This window comes from Pongo abelii, chromosome 5 (assembly GCF_028885655.2).
Source record: "Pongo abelii isolate AG06213 chromosome 5, NHGRI_mPonAbe1-v2.0_pri, whole genome shotgun sequence".
In the NCBI taxonomy this organism is placed as follows: Eukaryota; Metazoa; Chordata; class Mammalia; order Primates; family Hominidae; genus Pongo; species Pongo abelii.
Window position 1 is genome coordinate 147,042,601 of NC_071990.2, and position 15,851 is coordinate 147,058,451.

Genomic DNA, 15,851 nt, shown 5'->3' on the forward strand with positions numbered 1-15,851 from the left:
TATTCTCAACTTTAAATCACATTTTGCTTTAAGTGTGTCTCCTTAAGCCAGGAAGTACATCAGTATTTAGTTTAACCAATCTGAGCGTCTTCAAACAGGAAAATTTATCTCATTAAATTATTTAATAGTGGATATTTATAATTATTTGTGGCATTTTATTTTATATTTTCTGTTTACTGTGTTTTCTTTTTTCCTATCTTTCTGTGTTGATAGTTTTTTTTTTTTTTGCCTGTCGCTGCTGTTCAATTTTATTTACTTTAGAGTTTCAAAAGTTATGCATCCTAATATTATTTGAGTGGACAGCCCTCAAAATCATAATACACATAATTTTGTATTTTCCTTAGTATCTTAAGTAAATTATTTGTATTTAATTATTATCTGTATCTTTTATAAATTCCATATCACTGTTCCTTTAGTTTTCCAGTTATATTTTTGTGATTTTTGAATCTGTCTTTCCCTACCTTCATATGCTCTGACATTTAACTTTTATTTGCCTCTCTCACTGCACTGAGCACTTTTTATCTACACCCACCTTCTTTGCATAGCTGAACCACTCCTTCCCAATGAGCGGTTAATCTATTGTTTTGAACAGCATTCAACATCCAGATGGAGCTCTCTCTCATTCAATAAGCACTAGCTACTCCTCATTGTAGGAGAATCATCATCATAATTTTTAGAAAAGGATACAATTATCCATATCACATTAAATTATATCATTTTCCTTCATCTAGAAACGGAGTTTATAATGCATACATATTCACACACACAGCTTATGTTTATGTGGGCTTTATTTGAGGAAAAGTGTTTTACTTTCTTTGCTGTAGCAGATGGTTACATGTCGTTTTGTAAACATGGTGAGGTAGAAAAGATACTGCAGAAGACCTTAACATCAACAGGCTACATACACCTTATCTTCTTCATTGCACAGTAAGAGCCTCAAGGACCATTTGGAAGCCTGCAGAGGCAGACACTGTATTTTCTTTGCTTCGGCACTTACCATTAACCCAGAGAGCTACCCAGCTGCTAGTGCTGTAAAGCTATCCTTAGGGAAGTATTTCTTTCAAACAGAGCACCGTTTCTTTAAAACCACATTGCCATGTGTATTCAGTACAAGAGAGCTCATAACCAAAAGAGCCAACTGAGCTTTCCAAAGACAAATGAGTCAATGAAGTATTTTTAGATAATCACTAGATTCTTAAATTATTCTCAAATATTGTCGACATGAATATTAATTTACTCTATTTTGATGATCAAATTTACAAAGAAAAAAAATACTCTCTTCATCCCCAGCTTTCTTCTGGCAATACTGACCATCTCTCTGTTTCCATTTCCTAGAATATTGTTCACCTTAACCATCCAATCTAACCTGGTAATGTTTTCATATTATACCTTATTTTAGTTCTTAAACAAAAATCAACTATATTTTAGTTTGTTTATCAATTAATTCATTTATTTGCTTATCTAATTCCTGTTTCCTTCTTAAAAGCAAGGTTCTTTTCTATATTATTTGCTTTCATATCTCCTGCATCTAGAACAAGACCTGGTGTATATATCAGGTGATTAATCTATATTTCTCAAGTGATAAAGAATATTACAATGTTCTGAAATAATAAAAAAACTTTAATTTCATCATGATAAACCTTAGAAAAAATAAAATTGTCAATCATGTCAAAATTCTGAATATTATAACATTTTATTTAAAAACTTCTAGAACCTAGAGTTATTCATTCTTTGTAATCATCTTTAGGATTGCCAAAATAATGCAAATTTAATTTTTTAAAATGTAACAAGAAATGCGTGTACATTATTGTGAAAACATAAGGATCTCTTATAGAAATTGTTGATGACTTTTTTTAAAATTAGGATAATTTTTTAACATTTTCTTACAAAATAGTTAATTGTGAGATTTGTTTTTGTAAGTAGAAAGCATATAGGATTGTGATATTTTAATGGCTCAGATGAAAATCAAATTCCCTTAAAAAGTTATCTTTGTGACTAGTAGAATTCTTCTATGCAGGTTAAAAAGATGTTTGAAGGAGGCCGGGCACAGTGGCTTACACCTGTAATCCCAGCACTTTGGAAGGCTGAGGCGGGCAGATCACCTGAAGTCAGGAGTTCGAGACCAGCCTGGGAACCTGGTGAAACCTCTACTAAAAATACAAAAATCAGCCCGGCATGGTTGTGGGCGCCTGTAATCGCAGCTACTCAGGAGGCTGAGGCAGGAGAATCGCTTGAATTCAGGAAGCAGAGGTTGTGATGAGCCGAGATCACGCCATTGCACTCCAGCCTGGGCAACAAGAGTGAAATTCCATCTCAAATAAATAAATAAAAATAAAAGATGTTTGAAGGAAAACAAAAGAAATAAATAATCCCGAAAATGAGCAATGGCATTTGTATCAACATCTTTCATGTGGAAACAGGAGTTAAAAATGGATCATTGGCCCAGAGCGGTGGCTCACGCTTGTAATTCCAGCACTTTGGGAGGCCGAGGCGGCCGGATCACCTGAGGTCAGGAATTCAAGACCAGCCTGGCCAACATGAAACCCCGTCTCTACTAAAAATACAAAAACTTAGCTGGGCGTGGTGGCGGGTGCCTGTAGTCCCAGCTACTCGGGAGGCTGAAGCAGGAGAATCGCTTGAACCTGGAGGGCGGAGGTTGCAGTGAACTGAGATGGCGCCACCGCACTCCAGCCTGGGTGACAGAGCAAGACTCCATCTCAAGAAAAAAAAAAAAAAAAAGAACCATTAATAGCATACAAGGCAAAAACCTAGCAATAAAATACAACAGAAGAGTAGTGGAATAAAATTTCTTGTTTATTTAATTCCATCTGTTTGATATCTGAGATTAGGTTTCTAAAAAGAAGTGAATTTGCTCCTCTTCAATTGAAGATGAATATGAAAAATGTAAAGACCAAAATTACTTTCAAATTAATTGATACTGAAGAACTAAATCTAGGTGCAAAAGAATGCTGAAAAAATATTCACAGTTTCAGCCTCAGAAAGATTTTTTTCAGAAAAATATAAAATTATAATATAAAACACGAATGCTAAACTATTAATTACACAGTCTGAAGATTTTCCAGATATATCTCCAATCTTCTTAACTTCAAACATCAGAGCTTAAAAAAATAGAACTTCTGGTTTCCCTTGGGCTGATTGTGGCCACTTAATTTCAAATACTCCCCCAGAAAACATGTATGTCAACAAGAAGAACAAATAAAATCACCAATAGCCTATGACAATAGCAGAGAGATAGAAAATAATTGAAATGTGTAATTCACATGTAAGTAAACATTGCTGTTTTACAGACCAGGGTCAAGAGTCAAAGATTTTGCAAAACAGAACAGAATACACTAGAGTCCTAATAGCAGAGAAATACAGTTACTATAATATTAAGAGTTACCATCAAGAGAGGAGGATTGCATCCTGAATGGAGGAATACCAACGAAAGATCCAAAGCCTGGTACATCAGAAAATTGAATATAGGAAATAAAAAGAAAGCAGCTTACACAGTAAAAGAATATCTCAGAGATACTGTGAGTTAGGTTCCAAACTGCCATGGAAAGGCAAATATTGCAATAAAGTGAGCCACACAATTTTTTTGTTTTCCCAGTATATATAAAAGTTACGTTTACACTATACTGTGGTCTATTAAGTATGCAATAGCATTATGTCTAAATAATGCACATACCTTATTTTAAAAGTACTTTATTGCTAAAGAATACTTATGATCATCTCAGGCTTCAGCGAGTAGTAATCTTTTTGCAGGAGGAAGGTTTTGCCTCAAGGTTGATGGTTGCTGACTGATCGAGTGCTGGTTACTGAAGATGGGCGTGACTGCAGTAATTTCTTAAAATAAGACAATGAAGTTAGCCACACCGATGGACTCTTCCTTTCATAAATAATTTCTCTGGAGCATGCCCTGTTTTTTTATATAATAGCATTTTACCCACAATAGAACTTCTTTTGAAACTGAAGTCAAGCCTTCCCAACGCTACCTCTGCCTAATCAACTAAGATTATGTAATATTCTAAATTCTTTGTTGTCATATAAATAATGCTCACAGCATCTTCACCAGGAAAAGATACCATCTCAAAAAATCACATTTTTTATTCATCCATGAGAAGCAATCTCTTTTCTATTCAAGTTTTATCATGAGATTGCAGCAATTCAGTCACATCTTCAGGAGCCACTACTGACTCTAGTTCACTTGCTATTTCTACCGCACCTACAGTTGCTTTCTCTTCTGAAGTCAAGTCTTGAACCTCCCAAAGTCATCCATCAGGGCCAGAATCAACTTCTTCCAAACTCCTGTTAGTGTTGATATTTTGACCTCCAATGAATCAGAAATGTTCTTAATGGCATCTAGAATGAACTCTTTCCAGAAGGTTTACAACTTACTTTGTCCAGATCTACTCACTATCTATGGCAGCTATCATCTTATAAATGTATTTCTTAAAGAATATAACTTGAAAGTCAAAATTACTCTTTGATCTATGGGTTGCAGAATGGAGGTTGTGTTAGCAGGCATGAAAACCACATTAATTTCCTTTTACATTTTCATCAGAGCTCTTGAGTGACCAGGTACATTGTAAATGATCAGTAGTTTTTTGAGTCTTTTTTTTTTTTTCCTGAACAGTAGGTCTCAGCAGTGGGCTTAAAATATTAAATAAACCATGCTGTAAAGAGATGTTCTGTCTTACAAGTTTTCTTGTTCCATTTATAGAGCACAGTTAGAGTAGGTTTAGTGTAACTCTTAAGAGTCCTAAAAGTTTTAGAATGGTAAATGAGTATTGGCTTCAACTTAAAGCCACCAGCCATGTTAGCTCCTCACAAGAGTCAACCTGTCCTTTGAAGCTTTAAAGCCAGGCATTTTTCCTCCAACATAAGGTGATTTCACCTACATCGAAAATCTGTGGTTTAGTATAGCCATCTTCATCAAACATCTTACCGTGATCTTCTGGAAACTTGCTGCAGCTTATAATCAGCAATTGCTGCTTTACCTTGTACTTTTACGTTACGGTGATGGCTTCTTTCTTTAAACCTCGTGAACCAACTTTTTCTAGCTTCCAACTTTTCCTCTGCAGCTTCCTCACCTCTCTCAGACTTCATATAATAGAAGAAACTTAGGGCCTTGATCTGGATTAGGTGTCAGCTTAAGGGAATCTTGTGGCTAGTTTGATCTTCTATCCAGACCATTCAAACTTTGTCCATATCAGAAATAAGGTTGTCTCATTTTCTTATCATTTATGTGTTCACAGATGTAGCATTTTAATTTCCTTCAAGAACTTTTCCTTTGCATTTTTGCATTCTTGTCTTACATAACTTAGCTAACAGCTTAGTACAAGAGACCTAGCTTTTGGCCTATCTCAGATTTAGACATGCCTTTCTCACTAAACTTAATAATTTCTAGCTTTTTATTTAAAGTGAGAAAAGCTTTCACCAGGCTTAGTCTATTTATATATAATGTAATTGTGATATTTGGGGGTTTAAATCTGTCATTTAAAAAATTTGTCCCACATTTTATTTTCTTAGTTTATCTTTTCTTTTTATTCTGTATACTCCTTTCATGCCTTCTTTTGGATTCATTTTTCTAATCATTCCATCTTCTTCCCACCTTCTTATTAGCTTTTTAGTTATAAATGTTTGTTATTTTAATGATTATCCTCATGTCTAGATATATTTAAATGGACCTTTATACATTCTTTTTATAGTTTAAACCTCATAATACATTACAGTAAGCCTTCACTTAACGTTGCCAACACGCTCTTGGAAACTGAGACTTCCAGTGAAACACTGTATAACAGATCCAATTTTTTCCCTCATTAACATTGTAAGGATACATTGAATAAAACAATATTATTTGAAAACCTGCTAAATTCAAAATTTTCAAAAACCTATTAATAACATTAAATGAGGACTTACTGTGGTTTTGTTGCTTTAAACAGTGAATGTTTATGCACATTTAACCAAATACGTACCAGTGTTCTTTATTCTTTCTGTTTGTATGTAGTTCCAGCTGGGATCATGTCCCTTCTACTGGAAGGGTAGAAGTTTGTTATTATTATTACTATTAGCATGATGATTATTAGTATTTGTTATTGCTTCTCTTCTAGCAAAATATTATTTTTCTTTTTTTAAAAAAAATCTTTATTTTACCCTCTTTTTTTGTGACAGATATTTTCCCTGGGTATTGAATTCTAGATTGACAGTTTTTTTCTTTGGACACTTCAAAGATGTCATTTCACCGGCTTCTGACTTCCATCATTTTTTGTTGAAAACTTGGTATTACTGTTGATCTTTTGAATAATGTATCCTTTTTCTCTGAATGATTTTCAATTTCTCTTTGTTTTCTTTTCTCTTCTCTCTCTCTCCCTTTCTTTCTTTTTTTTTAAGACAGGTTCTCCTTCTGTCACCCAGGGTAGAGTACATTGGCACAATCACAGCTCACTGCTGCAGCTTCAACCTCCTGGGCTCAGGTGATCCCCCTACCTTAGCATCTACTCTGTCTAATCTGTTGATTAAACCCTATATCAAATTCTTAGACAATGAGTTCTTATGAGATCTGGTTGTTTAAAAGTGTGTGGCACTTCCTCCTCTTTGCTTTTAAGTAATCATTTTTATTTCTGGGATTTCTATTTGATTTGTTAAAATAGAATCCAATTCTCTAGTCAAATCTCCATCTTTTCAACTGTTGGCTTGAAAATATTAAGCATAGTTATTTTTTAGTTGAGATACAATTTACATAACATAAAATTCACCATTTTAAAGATGACAAATTAGTGGTTGTTAGTGTATTCACTATGTTGCCCAAACACCACTATCTAATGCCAGGGCGTTTATATTACTCCCAAAGAAACTCCACAGTTACTAGCAGCCAATTCTCCCCTTTTCCTGTCACCTGGCAACCACTGATATAGTTTGGGTTTTTTTCCCCTCTAAATCTCATGTTGAAATGTAATCCCTAATGTGGGAGGTGGGGCCTGGTGGGAGGTGATTAGCTTATGGGGCAGATCCCTCATGGCTTGGTGCTGTCCTCAAGATAATGAGTTGTTATGAGATCTGGTTGTTTAAAAGTGTGTGGCACCTCCTCCTCATTCCTTCTGCTCTTGCCATGTGATGTGCCTACTCTGGTCCCACCTTTCACCATGAGTAAAAGCTCCCTGAGGCCTCCTCAGAAGCCAGGCAGATACTGGCCCCATGCTAGTACAGCCTGCAGAAGCATGAGCCAATTAAACTTCTTTTTATTTATTTATTTATTCATTTTTTAAAAAGATGTAACTAAAAATTTCATAGTCAATCATATATGGAAGAAGTGAGGGAAGCAATATGAAGTATAAGGTATAAATGAGTAAAAATCCTAACATACCCTATAGAAAGTAAATTGATTTATCAAGAGGAATATTATTTTCACATGAGAAGATAAATATCAGAACAAACAGTTAAAAACAAAGTGATTCTTCTAGCAAATGGCACAAATCAATGAAATGGGACAAATCAGTGAGAGAAAAGAGTGAAGAATTTTAAAAATATATATGTTTTATAGAAGTATTTAACAATTATTTTCATGTAATACTTTCACCATAATTTTTAAAATTTAAATAATCAAGAAGTAATGAAAAATAAAAATAGGTTATAAATTATAGGCAACTGGAGAGAATGTGGGAATTATTCTGATTTTTTTAAATTTTTTTTTTAAATTATACTTTAAGTTCTAGGGTACACGTGCTTTTTAAATAAATTACCCAGTCTCAGGTATTTCTGTATAGCAATGCAAAAAACAGACTAATACAACTACTAATATACTTCTATTTTAGATACTTAATATATGCGAATCACACAATTTTTTTTGTATCTGGTTTCTTTCATTTAGCATGATGTTTTCAAGGCTCATCCATGTTGCAGCATGTATCAGCCCTTCATTTACTTTTAAGGTTAAATATGTTGCATTGTACAGATATATCACATATTGTTTATTCAGTCATCAGTTAATGGATATTTGGGTTGCTACTGCTTCTTCACTAGTATAATGTTGCCATAAACGTTCATAGACAAGATTTTGTGTGAACATATCTTTTCAATTCCCTTAGATGTATATCTAGGAATGGAATTGCTGGGTTTTGTCACAGTTTTATGCTAAACTTTTTGAGGAATGGCCAAGTTATTTTCAACAGTGTCTCTACCATTTACATTTCCACCAGCAATGCATTAGGGTTTCAATTTCTCCATCTCCTTCATGCACATTTGCTATTGACTATCTTTTTTACTGTTGCCATCCTAGGGGGTATCGAGTGCCATCTCTTTGTAGTTTTTATTTGTTTTTACCTAATTATTAATGATGTTGAGCATTTTTTTGTGTTTATTGGCTGTTGGTATATCTTCTATGGAGAACTGTGTTTTCAAATGAATTATCCATTTTTAAATTTGGTTATCTTCACTTGTTCAATTTTATTTCTTTTTTTATATTCCTTAGACTGGGTAACTAAACTAAATTAACCTATTTTCAAGTTCACTGATGCTTTCTTCTGACCAAATCTCTTGTTGAGCCCCTCTAGTGAATTTTTTATTTTATTTTTTTTCCTACTATAAAGTTTCTATTTGTTTTTTCTTTATAATTTCATCTTTTCATTGATATTCTCTATTTGGTAAAACATGTCTCCCACATTTCTTTAATTCTTTAGGATTAGTTTAATTATTCAGTTCTTTAGGTGTTTTTAGCTTTTCAGACATATTTAAAATAGCTTTTTGCTGAAAATACATTTATTTGATATGTGATACGGTTTGGCTCTATGTCCCCACCCAAATTTCGTGGAATTGTAATCTCCACATGTTGAAAGTAGGGCCTGGTGGGAGGTGATTGGATCGTGGGGGCAGATTTCCCGCATGCTATTCTCATGATAGTGAGTGAGTTCTCACGAGATCTGACGGTTTAAAAGTGTGTGGTACTTCCCCCACTGACCCCCTCCTGCCTTCATGTGAAGAAGGTGCTTACTTCCCCTTTGCCTTCTCCCATGATTGTAAGTTTCCTAAGGCCTCCCATTCATGCTACCTGTTAAGCCTGCAGAACCATGAGTTGGTTAAATCTCTTTTCTTCATAAATTACCCAGTCTCATGGTCTCAGGTAGTTCTTTATAGCAGTATGAGAACAGATTAATACAGCATGTATTTTCCCCAAATAGTAAAATAAACTGACCAGAGGATCAAAACCATTTAACCTAACAAATGATAAAAAGCTATTTGATTTCTCAATAAGAAAATATGCTGATCGAAATTTTCAGCAAGAATAAGTTGAATATGTTGCCACCTCATTGGCATTATTTTGGCTGCTCACCTAGGTGATTTCACTGACCTAAAAATAAAACATAAAAACAAATAAACAAACAGCCTCTTTCTCCATAAAACATTAAACCACCACCATCAAAAGCTGATTCTATTTATGTCTACATATGAGGGAGCCTAGACTCTTGAAATAATAGTGTAATACCAAGACAGACCACAGCAATTGCGTGGTTGCTGAATCTGATTTGTCAAGTATCAGTTCAGTTCAATTCAGTCCAGGCCTTGAAAGTGACATGCTTTGTACATCAGGCTCAGCTCTTACCTGTTTAGGTTACTTAATGGAATTTTGAGTAATTTTAAACCTACATTGAAAATGAAAAACATTCATATGCTAGAAATCAGAATGCAAATTATACATTCATTTTAGGATAAAACACAAAACTGATAAGATATTTCATGTTTGTGGCAGGTTTGCTTCATGATGCAATCTGTGGTGTCCTGAGAGACACACTGTTCACTCTTACTTCTTTTCAGGTGGTGCATGTGTGTGTGTGCACACGTGTGTGTGTGGGTGGACAGGCAAGGTGCTCTGGCTTGGGTTTTCTGAAGTCAAATCTAAAGAACAATCAAGTCCAAGACAAATGGTGTCATGGGACAAGGTCCCCAATGGGAAGTGAGGTTTATGGACAAAAGAAGGGAAATAGAATAACAAAAGAAGCTGATTTGGGGAAGTAGGGTGCAGGGCTGACAGTATAGGGAGGTATCCTCCCTGACCTGCTAACTGCAAATGTGTGCTTATCTCTCGCCCTGAGTTTAGGCTATTATATTCTGAGTCTGGGTTCATAGGTAAGGCTGCACACAAAGGTAGATCTTGAGTTTCACACAAGAGTTTAGGCATTCCCAGTGTAGATTCTCCTGAGAAGGGAATAATTTTTTTTCTTTTTTTTAGATGGAGTCTCGCTCTGTCGCCCAGGCTGGAGTGCAGTGGCACCATCTTGGCTCCCTGCAACCTCCACCTTCTGAGCTCAAGCGATTCTCCTGCCTCAGCCTCCTGAGTAGCTGGGATTACAGGCACACGCCACCACACCCAGCTAATTTTTGTATTTTTAGTAGAGACGGGGTTTCACCACGTTGGTCAGGCTGGTCTCAAACTCCTGACATCGTGATCCACACCCCTCAGCCTCCCAAAGTGCTGGGATTACAGGCGTGAGCCATTGCACTCGGCCGAAGATAATCTTTTTAAAAATATTTTAACTTTTAGGTTCAGGGGCACATTTGCTGATTTGTTATAGAGGTAAACTTGTGACTTAGGGATCTGGTGTACAGATTATTTTATCAAGCAGGTGCTCAGCATAGTACCCAATAGTTTTTTTTTTTTCTTTTCTTCTTTTTCTTCTAAACCTCTCCCTTCTCCCATCCTCTGCTCTCATGTAGGCCCCTGTATCTGTTGTTCCCCTCTTTCTCTCCATGTGTTCTCATCATTTAGCTCCCACTTATAAGTGAGAACATGTGGTAGTTGTTTGTTGTTCCTGCATTAGTTTGCTAAGGATAATGCCTTCCAGTTCCACCCATGTTTCTGCAAAGAACACAATCTCTTTCTTTTTATGGCTGCATAGTATTCCATGGTGTATTTATACTAAATTTTCCTTATCCAGTCTACTGTTGACGGGCTTTTAGGTTTATTCCATGTCTTTGATATTTTGAATAATGCTGCAATAACATACATGTGCATGTGTCTTTATGGAAGAAGAGTTTATATCCCTTTGGATATATACCCAGTAGTGAGATTGCTGGGTTGAATGGTAATTCTGCTTTTAGTTCTTTGAGGAATCACCACTCTGCTTTCCATAATGGTTGAACAAATTTACACTCCCACCAGCAATGTGTAAATGTTTCCTTTTCTCTGCAATCTCACCAGCATCTGTTATTATTATTATTTTTTAACTTTTTAGTAAAAGCCATTCCGACTGACATGAGATGGTATCTCATCATGGTTTTGATTTGCATTTCTTTTAATCAGTGATATTGGGCTTTTTTTCATATGCTTGTTGGCTGCATGTGGGTCTTATTTTGAAAAGTGTCTGTTCATGTCCTTTGCCCTCTTTTTAATGAGGTTGTTTGTTTTTTGCTTGTATGTTTGTTTAAGTTCCTTGAAGATTTTGGATATTAGATATATTGTCAGATGCATAGTTTGCAAATATTTTTCCTCATTCTGTAGGTTGCCTGTTTACTCTGTTGATAGTTTCATATGCTGTGCAGATCTCTTTAACTTAATTAGGGCCCATTTCTCAATTTTTGCTTTTGTTGCAATTGCTTCTGGCATTTTCATCATGAAATCTTTGCCAGTTCCAGTGTCCAAAATTGTATGTCCTATGTTATCTTTCAGAGTTTTTATAGATTTGTTTTACATTTAGGTATTTAATCCACATTGAGTTGATTTTTGTATATGGTTTGAAGAATGGGTCCAGTTTCAGTCTTCTGCATATAGTTAGCAAGTTAGCCCAGAACCATTTATTGAATAGGGAGTTGTATTAGCCCATTTTCATGCTGCTAATAAAGACATACCTGAGACTGAAAAGAAAAATAGGTTTAATGTACTCAGCTCCACGTGGCTGGGAAGCCTCACAATCATGGCAGAAGGTGTAAGGCACATCTCATCTGGTGTCAGACAAGAGAAGAGAGACAGCCAAGTGAAAGGGGTTTCCCTTTATAAAACCATCAGATCTTGTGAGACTTGTTCACTACCATGAGAACAGTATGGGGGAAACCACCACCATGATTCAATTATATTCCACTGAGTCCCTCTCACAATGAAAGGGAATTATGGAAGCTGCAATTCAAGTTGACATTTGGGTGGGGACACTGCCAAACCATATCATTGCACCCTGGCCCCTCCGAAATCTCATGTTCTCACACTTCAAAACCAGTCATGCCTTCCCAATAGTCCCCAAAGTCTTAACTCATTTCAGCATTAACTCAAAAGTCCACAGTCCAAAGTCTCATCTGAGACAAGGCAAATCCTTTCTGCCTATGAGCCTGTAAAATCAAAAGCAAGTTAGTTACTTCCTAGATACAATGGGGTACAGGCATTGGTTAAATACAACCATTCCAAATGGGAGAAACTGGTCAAAACAAAGGGGCTAAAGACACCATGCAAGTCCAAAATCCAGTGGGGCAGTCAAATCTTAAAGCTCCAAAATGATCTCCTTTGACTCCATGTCTCATATCCAGGTCATTTGATGCAACAGGTGGGCTCCCACAGCATTGGGCAGCTCTGCCCTATGGCCTTACAGGATACAGCCCTTCTAGTTGCTTTCACGAGCTGGCATTGAATGCATGCAGCTTTTCCAGGTGCATGGTGCAAGCTGTCAGTGGATCTACCATTCTGGGGTCTGGAGGATGGTGCCCCTCTTCTCACAGCTCCACTAGGTGGTGCCCCAGTAGGGACTCTGTATGGTGACTCCAAACCCACATTTTCCCTCTCCACTGCCCTAGCAGAGGTTCTCCATGAGGCCCCAGCCCCCACAGCAAATTTCTGCCTGGGCATCCAGGCGTTTCCATACATCCCCTGAAATCTAGGCGGAAGTTCCCAAACCACAATTCTTGACTTTCATGCACCCACAGGCTCAACACCACATGGAAGCTGCCAAGGCTTGGGGCTTGCACCCTCTGAAGCCATGGCCCAACTTGTACTTTGGCCCCTTTTAGTCATGGCTGCAGCAGCCAGGACATAGGGCACCAAGTCCCTAAACTGCACACAGAAGAAGGACCACGGGCCCTGGCCCACTAAACCATTTTTTCCTCCTAGGCCTCAGGTCTGTGATGGCAGGGACTGCTGAGAAGACCTCTAACATGCTCTGGAGACATTTTCCCCATTGTCTTGGTGATTAACATTTGGCTCCTCATTACTTATGCAAATTCCTGCAGCCTGCTTGAATTTCTCCTCAGAGAATGAGTTTTTATTTTCTATTGCATTGTCAGGCTGCAAATTTTCTGAACTTTTATGCTCTGTTTCCCTTTTAAAACTGAATGCTGCCTGGGTGTGGTGGCTCACACCTGTAATCCTAGCACTCTGGGAGGCTGAGGCGGATGGATCACCTGAGGTCAGGAGTTCAAGACCAGCCTGGTCAACAGTAAAACCCTGTCTCTACTAAAAATGCAAAAATTAGCTGGGTGTGGTGGTGCATGCCTGTAGTCCCAGCTGCTCAGGAGGCTGAGGCAGGAGAATCACTTGAACATGGGAGGCAACGGTTGCAGTGAGCCGAGATTGCACCACTGCATTCCAGCCTGGGTGACAGAATGAGACTCCATCTCAAAAACAACAACAAAACAAGAACAAAAACAAAAACAAAAACTGAATGCCTTTCACAGCACCTAAGTCACCCCTCGAATGCTTTGCTGTTTATAAATTTCTTCTGTCAGATACCCTAAATCATCTTCCTCAAGTTTAAAGTTCCACAAATCTCTAGGGCAGGGGCAAAATGCCACCAGTCTCTGCTAAAACATTACAGGAGTCATCTTTGCTCCCGTTCCCAACAAGTTCCTCATCTCCATCTGAGACCACCTCAGCCTGGATTTCATTGTCCATATCATTATCAGCATTTTGGTCAAAGCCATTCAACAAGTCTCTAGGAAGTTCCAAACTTTCCCACATTTTCCTGTCTTCTTCTGAGCTCTCTAAACTGTTCCAACCTCTGTCTGTTACCCAGTTGCAAAGTTGCTTCTATATTTTCGTATCTTTTCAGCAGAACCCCACTCCCAGTACCAATTTATTGTATTAGTCCATTTTCACACCACTGATAAAGATATACCCAAGATTGGGAAGAAAAATAGGTTTAATGGACTCACAGTTCCATGTGGCTGAGGAAGCCTCACAATCATGGTGGAAGGTGAAAAGCAGATCTCACATGGTGCCAGACAAGAGAAGAGAGAGAGCCAAGCAAAAGGGGTTTCTGCTTTAAAGAACCACCAGATCTTGTGAGACTTAACCACCACCATGAGAACAGTATGGGGGAAACTGTCCCCATGATTCAATTATCTCCCATTGGGTCCTTCCACAACTCAAGGGAACTATGGGAGCTACAATTCAAGACGGGATTTGGCTGGGGACACAGACAAACCATATCAGTAGTCCTTTCCCCATTGCTTGTTTCTGTTTCTGTCAGGTTTGTCAAAGATCAGATGGTAGTAGGTGTGTGGCTTTATTTCTGAGCTCTCTATTCTGTTCCATTGGTCTATGTATCTGTTTCTGTATCATGCTGTTTTGGTTACTGTAGCCTTGTAGTACAGTTTGAAGTTCCACAAGGTTATTCTTTGTTCTTTCTTACTTTCTTTTCTTTTTTTTTTTTTGAGATGGTGTCTCACTCTGTTGCCCAGGCTGGAGTGCAGTGGCACCATCTCTGCTCACTGCAAGCTGTGCCTCTTGGGTTCATGCCATTCTCCTGCCTCAGCCTCCTGAGTAGCTGGGACTACAGGCACCTGCCACCACGCCTGGCTAATTATTATTTTTTTTTTTTGTATTTTTGGGAGAGATGGGGTTTCACCATGTTAGACACGATGGTCTCGATCTCCTGACCTTGTGATCCACCTGCCTTGGCCTCCCAAAGTGCTGTAATTACAGGCGTGAGCCACCACACCCGGCCCCAGCTTTGTTATTTCTGTTTAGGATTTCTTTGGCTATTCAGCCTCTTTCTGGTTCCGTACGAACCTTAGAATACATTTTTCTAGTTCTGTGAAGAATGACTTTGGTAGTTTGATAGGAATAGCATTGAATCCAGAAATTGCTTTGGGCAGTATAGCCATTTTAACAATATTGATTCTTCTTATCCAAGAGCAGGGAAGTTTCTTCCATTTGTTTCTGTCATCTCTGATTTCTTCGAGCAGTGTTTTTTAGTTCTCTTTATAGAGATCTTTCATCTCTCTCATTAACTGTATTCCTAGACATTTTATTCTTTTTGTGGCAATTGTGAATAGGATTGTGTTCTTGATTTGGCTCTCAGCTTGGGTGCTGTTAGTGTATAGGAATGCTACTGACTTTCATGCTTTGATTTTATATCCCAAAACTTTGCTGAAGTTGCTTATCATTTCAAGGATCTTTGGGGCCGAGACTATGGGGTTTTTTAGATATAGAATCATGTCATCTGAAAACAGGGTGATATGGTTTGGCTCTGTGTCCCTACCCAAATCTCACCTTGTAGCGCCCATAACTCCCATGTGTTGTGGGAGGGACCTAGTGGGAGGTGATTGAATCATGGCAGTGGGTATTTCCCATGGTGTCTCGTGATAGCGAATGGGTCTCATAAGATCTGATGGTTTTAAAAACAGGGGTTTCTCTGCACAAGCCTTATCTTTTTGCCTGCCTCCATTCATGTAAGATGTGACTTTTCCTCCTTGCCTTATGCCATGATTGTGAGGCCTCCCCAGCCATGTGGAACTGTAAGGCTAATTAAACCTCTTTATTTTCTTTTGTAAATTGCCCAGTTTTGGATATGCTTTATCAGCAGCATAAAAATGGACTAATGCACAGGAATAGTTTGACTCCCTCTCTTCCTATTTAGACGTCTCTTATTATA